This window comes from Gossypium hirsutum, chromosome A06 (genome assembly GCF_007990345.1).
Source record: "Gossypium hirsutum isolate 1008001.06 chromosome A06, Gossypium_hirsutum_v2.1, whole genome shotgun sequence".
Classification (NCBI taxonomy): domain Eukaryota; kingdom Viridiplantae; phylum Streptophyta; class Magnoliopsida; order Malvales; family Malvaceae; genus Gossypium; species Gossypium hirsutum.
In genome coordinates this window covers 19,722,356-19,728,879 of record NC_053429.1, presented here as the reverse complement: position 1 = coordinate 19,728,879, position 6,524 = coordinate 19,722,356, and the positions used below count along the sequence as shown (strand labels likewise).

General features: G+C 39.0%; 1 non-coding gene across 1 annotated transcript; it reads left to right on the top strand.

Annotated features, from left to right (window-relative positions):
* The first annotated feature begins 5,446 nt into the window (after positions 1 to 5,446).
* LOC121231641 (small nucleolar RNA R71) lies at positions 5,447 to 5,552 on the top strand. Its single transcript, XR_005929697.1, has one exon. It is a non-coding gene; the product is annotated as a small nucleolar RNA R71 (small nucleolar RNA).
* The last annotated feature ends 972 nt before the right edge of the window (positions 5,553 to 6,524 follow it).

Below are 6,524 nucleotides of genomic sequence, written 5' to 3'. Positions count from 1 at the left end.
AGGGGGTGTGGTCACGAGTTAAAGGAAAGGGTTAGAATCGAGATTGAATTGAAAGATTGCCTAAGTAGAAAAAGAGTTAATCTTCACTTGCGTACAACAGAGCTTCTTCTCAGAATATGGAATTACTAATATATATACATAGGTTTTTTTTAGAATAAGTTAAATATTCATAGACTAACTTATTACAAACAAGACATAGCTAAGCAATTTCTTCAACTTAAATCTTGACAAAAATAGGGATTAAATTAGGGGATTTCAACAATAATGGGTGAAAGGTTAATATTAAGGGTAATACAAGAAATGGCTTGTTAGGCTCAAGGGGGTTTACTAGGGGTTAATCGTGGAGGTAGGTTTTTCATGGCATGAGTGGGTTAATCCTAAGTGCCTTAATCATTTTGATATATCAAATCAAATGGTGTGGTCCCGTCATGCATAATCAAGCAAGTTCTAGAATAACAGTTCAATACTGACACACTCAAAGCAATAATAAAAGTGAGCATGAAAGAATTAATAGATGCTCAAAAGGCTCAAAAATCTCACAAAATATTATGGCTTTTTGATGTTTAGACTCGTGAATTCCAATTCAAAGTAATACCTAGACTTGGGGAAACAACCTACAATTTTAAATTCTTAAAAATTAACTTATCATGCTTGATTCTCTAATGTCTTAAAGTTTAAATAATCAATGCATAAATCCCTATATTTTAATTCAAGATATATCAATCAAAATCATAAATTAATTAAAATTTATCTTAAGTATGATATGAGAGCTTTTCAAGAGAATAATGTGATTATTCAGGGATTTTTCTGATAATGAAATAAATACCTCCCCCCACACTTAAGATGTACATTGCCCTTAATACACAAAGATAGGTATTATAAAATAAAAATAAGATAGGGAGAGAAGTGAAACTTTCTGTATGATGAATTTCTCGAACTAGAGTTTTGGAGAGTAATTGGTTCGAGAGTGGAGGAGGATACTCCAGCGGTCGTAGAGGTTCATTAGTCCATAAGTCCTGTACCAATAGAATATTATATCTAGTGGTAGCTATGGTCGTGGTCGAGCAGGACATGGCAGTCATGGAGAACCTTTCCTGGTGGAGTTTTAGTTCCTATGTGATGATGAGCTTAAGAGCTCTATATAATTGTGATAAAATTAGGAACTTTTTAAGGGATATTAGGAAGAATAATTACTCGAAAAGAAATAACCGAATTTAATAATTAAAAATAAAATTTCTAAAATATAATAAAATAAAAAGTAGTTTCAATAAAAATTAAAAACATAAATAAATAAATATTTTTAAACATCTTCATCGATGGATGGTTTGCGAGGTGGGACTGGCGATGAGATGTGGAGGTGCTGACAAATCTGCTGAAGAGTAGCATCAATGTTGTCAAATCATTGAAAACACTGCTGCTCGAATCAGGTGAGGCGCTCAGAGATGTCAGCATAAAAGCCGCCGCATGAACTGACGAGAGGGTGGTGGTGGCTGAGTCGGTGGGTCATCGTGCTATGGGGGGACATCATCAAGAATGTCCTCGTGGGCCTCCTCTTCGGTAGATTGGGTGAGACGGTACTGGGGAGGGTAGGTTCTTTGGTGCCTCTCGATCATCCTCACGCTAAGCATGCTCGAGATGCCTTGTGGAGACATCTGGCCGATGAGGGTGAGGGATGATTCTTGGGCCGCGGTGTTGAGGAGCCCGAAGTGTCGTGCCAGCCAGGTCACGTAGGGGCCAATGGAGATGACCCCCTTTTGATGCCGTTTCGTCTGGTGCTGAATCACAAGGGCGATGAAATAGGCAAAGTCGATGACTTGCCCTTGCGACATGCACCATAAGAAGTAGACGTCGTGGTTGTTGACGAAGCCAGTGCTCTCTCACCTCCCTATAATCGTGTGAGCTAAAATAGCATGTAAATACCTCAGGGATGGTGGGAGAACTGATGCCTTGGAGCGGCTAGGATTGTAAAAGGTCGTGCTAGGGGCAAACGTGTGCCAGCATTTTGAGGGAGAGAAATGTATGTGGCGACTGAGAGCATGTAGTTCATTCTCCTCCTTGAACTCCTCCGTATATAGGCCTAGTGCAGCACCAAAATCTGGGACGCTTAGCTGGCAGATTAACCTACCTAAGTGAAACTGGACCGTTCCGGGATCATCGTACCTTGTCATTACGGTCTGAAGATGGAACGTTGAGCAGAGTTCCATTGTGAACTCGAGGTATGTCGACTCGATAATCCCAAAGAACAGCTCTCAAGGGTCGGTGGTTAGGAGAGCCTAAATCGCGTCACCCATCTAAACTTGTTCTATGGCAGCCCAGTCGATGCAACAGCCCGTAATTAAAGGTCAGGCCCGAAGTATTTGGAATAGTTTTTCTTGAGGCCCTCGGGGGAATTGCAGGAAAGGGTGACAAATTTTCGCTGTTGGACCGGCGGAAGATGACGCTCCTTTCCTCTTGAAAACGACATGGTACCTGCGATCAGAATCATCAAGTCATCTTGATGAGTGGTCAAAGTAGAAGGAATACAATTTTCAATTAAAAAGCTGAATTTCAGCCACAACCAAACATAACTAATATAATAATTTCATGACTTTATCATTATATGTAGTAATGGCATGTGTAAGACAAAAGAATGATGTTTTCCTAACAACATGAAATATATGATAAATAATTGAAAAATGCAAATTACATGAGAGACATTGGCATGGAAATGTCATGAGGATGGGCATGGTAAAGTCATGGGTATGAAGTTTCCCTAATCACTTGATTTTAACATGTATTGTATAATACTAACCTAAGAATGCAAACTAAAGGATAAAATAATGAGCAAAATGAAAATAGTTCAAAAGCAATGAAGATTATGCTAATAATAAGCATTAGTAATGAATAAAATAGAAGTGAATGGAGTAAACAAACGCTAAGGGAGAGAGATTGAGCGTCAAAAATGAAGTTGAAGGCAGCGCACAGGAGTGGCAGGGGGGCCGTGTAGAGTTTTAGTGGCTAGGGTTAGGGTTTTTGAATGGAGAAGAAAGTGAGTAGTACAGGGTATTTACAAATTTTGGGGCACACGGCCATATCACACACCCGTGTCCCTCAATTTCAGCCCGTGTGATTCACAAATTTCAAATTTGGGTGCGTCTGACATTTAGTACATGCCTGTGTTCCTTAGTCTAGCTTCGTTCACTTCTCCCACGCCCGTATTGTTTTGGCAGGCTTGACCACGGACATATCGCATGGCCGTGGCTTTTAATCGTAGCCTGTGTTAGGGAAATCTTTTGCCCTATTTTAACACGGCCTTACGCACGCCCGTGTGCTTGGCTGCGTCTCTATATAAACACCTGTATTCAAGATTTCTATTAGTAAGTTAGGGGTTAAATACCAAAATTTAAAGAAATTAATATTGTTAGTGCTCGGGTTGCCTCCCGAGAAGCGCTTATTTATAGTCTAAGCTCGACTTACCTCTACAGTGAATGGTCACGGTGGTTTGAGGAGTTTATCCTCCTCATTCCTGCTGTCAATCTCATCAAAATAAGGTTTTAAGCGGGTGTTGTTTACCTTAAAAGTGCCGAACTTGGGATGACTCACCTCCACCGTACCAAATGGAAAAATACTGAGTACCGTTAGAGGGATTTCCTCATTCAGTGTGGTAGTGACAATATGGGGATTTGCAGCATCTAATAAGACCTTATCACTAACCTTAAGTTGATTTGGAGAGGTATCGAGCTCGTTTTGGCATAGTTTCGATTTGTCGGGTGTTCTTGGTTTGTGCATCCGCCATTCATCTAGTTCCTCGATTTGTTGTCTTCGATCTTTATGAACAGGTCCTCTACTATTTCTTGAGAACGACTCGTGTGCTTCCTTCAGACTCATTTTCTGCAAAGTAGGTTGCACCATATTGTTAGGTTTAGTAGAATGGTTTAAATGATCACCTTCAATTCCTGATGTGTTGCCAGAATTGCGAACTTGAAGGGTGATTGTTTCGTCTCCCACCCGGAGTGTGAGTTCACCTGTGCCAACATCAATGATGGTTTTAGCAGTTACTAAAAAGGGCCTTCCTAGAATTAAGAGAGTGTTGCTATCCTCTTCTATTTCTAGAACAATAAAGTCAACGGGAAATATAAATTTATCGATTTTAACTAGCACATCTTCAATAATACCTCTAGGGAATCTTATAATTTTATCTGCTAATTGAATGCTCATCCTAATCTGTTTGGCTTTCCCGAGACCTAGTTGCTTAAACATTTTGTAAGGCATGACGTTGGTACTAGCCCCTAGATCAGCTAATGCATGATTAACATTTAAACTACCAATTAAGCAAGGAATAGTAAAGCTCCCTGGGTCTTTTAGTTTGTTAGGTAGTTTATTTTGGAGAATGGCCGAGCAAACTGCGTTCAGTTCCACATGCGACGCCTCGTCCAACTTCTGCTTATTTGCTAAAAGCTCCTTTAAAAATTCATTGCGTTTGGCATCTGTGATAGAGCTTCAATAAATGGTAAGTTAATATGTAATTTTTTAAGAGTTTAAGGGATTTACCAAATTGTTCATCTGAGTGGTCTTTCCTTGTCGCGTTGGGGTATGGCACACGAGGTTTATATTCGACAGTCACTGGTTTTTTTGTATTTTGATCTACCTCACCTTGACCTTTGCTTACCATAGTTTCTTACCTCGGTTCTGGTTCAGGCTCAACGACTCCTTTATCATCTCGAATATTAATTGAGTTGAGTTGTTCCCTTGGGTCGGGTTCAGTATTACTTAGCAAGCTACCTTGTGGTCATTCGGAGATTAGTTTAGACAGCTGGCCTATCTGAGTTTTGAGCCCTTGGATCGGCGCTTGTTGATTTGTAAGTGATGTCTCAGTGTTCTAGAAATGAGTTTCTGACACCGAAATAAACTTTGAGAGCATCTCTTCAAGGTTTGGCTTCTTTTCCTGTTGGTAGGGTAGTTGTTGGTAGCCTGAAGGATGTTGTGGTCTTTGATTTCCTTGACCGCCCTACGAAAAATTAGGGTGGTTCCTCTAACCTGCATTATAAGTGTTACTATATGGATGGTTTTGAGGTCGAGGATTATTACCCATGTAATTTAATTGCTCATTATCCAAGTTGTGGCCATAAGGTTGGTATTCTGAATGGTTTGTTCCACCGCTACTTGCTTTGCACTGCATTACTGGGTGAACCTGTGAAGAATTAAGAAAACCATCAATCTTTTTATTTAAGAGTTCTACCTGATTAGAGAGCATGGTGACTGAATCGATGTTATGAACACCGGCTATTTTCGTTGGCTTTGTCCTCATGACTTGCCACTAATAGTTATTCAGTGACATCTCCTTTATAAACTCATAGGCATCTTCCAGTGTTTTATTATTGATGGTTCCGCCCGCCGCTGCGTCAACATTTGCCAAGTCGAAGGATTTAGACCATTGTAAAATGTTTGTACTTGGAGCCAAAGTGATAGCCCATGGTGAGGGCATCTTCTCAGAAAGTCCTTGTATCTCTCCCATGCATCGTACAGTGTTTCTAAATCCATCTGCACAAAAGAAGAGATATCATTATGTAATTTAGCCATTTTAGCCGGCAAAAAATATTTTAGTAAAAATTTTTCAGTCATTTGTTCCCAAGTAGTAATTAACCCTCGTGGTAACGAGTTCAACCACTGTTTATCTTTGTTCCTCAATGAAAAGGGAAACAACTGAAGATGAATGGCATCATCAGAAACGCCATTGATTTTAAATGTATCGCATAGTTCTAAAAAGTTTACTAAGTGAGCGTTGGGATCTTCATCCTGCAAACCATCAAACTGAACAAATTATTGTATCATCTGAATAGTTTTAGGTTTTAATTCAAAAGTATTTGCAACTACAGCAGGTCTAACTATGCTAGATTCAGTTCCTATTAAAGAAGGTTTAGCATAATCATACATAGTGCATGGAGTAGGATTTTGATTAACCGCAATTGCAAGAGGTAGATGATTGCCTTGGTTTTCAGCCATTTCTTGAGTTGGAGGTTGAGTATCGTTTTCTTGCTCGTTCTCCGTGTATCTTAAGCTGCTCCTTATTTCTCTTTGGTTTATACGAACTGTACAATCGATTTCTTAGTCGAAAGTAATGGTCCTGACGGGTTTCTTCTGGTCATAAACTATAAAAAACCTGCCAAGAGAATGAAAAAGTAAGTTAATAAATAATAATTAAATTAAATTAAATTGCAAGAAAAATAAATGGCTAAAGTAATAAAAATTAAGCGTTCCTAATATCTTAGTTCCCCGGCAACAACGCCAAAAACTTGATCATGTTATTTCGTGATAGGTTTTAAATATTTATAATTACTCGTTCTTGAACTAACTATTATCGCGATGTAGGCAAGTGTACCTATCGAACAGTAGTATAGTTTTAGCAAGACCGGATTGTCGAACCCAAAAGAACTAAAAGTACTAGTAATGACTGTCTTTTTATTATCTAGCTTAAGAATAATAGGGTTTTGTTTTTAACTAACTAATTATCTAAACTAAGAACTCACAGAGAATAGAATTGGGGA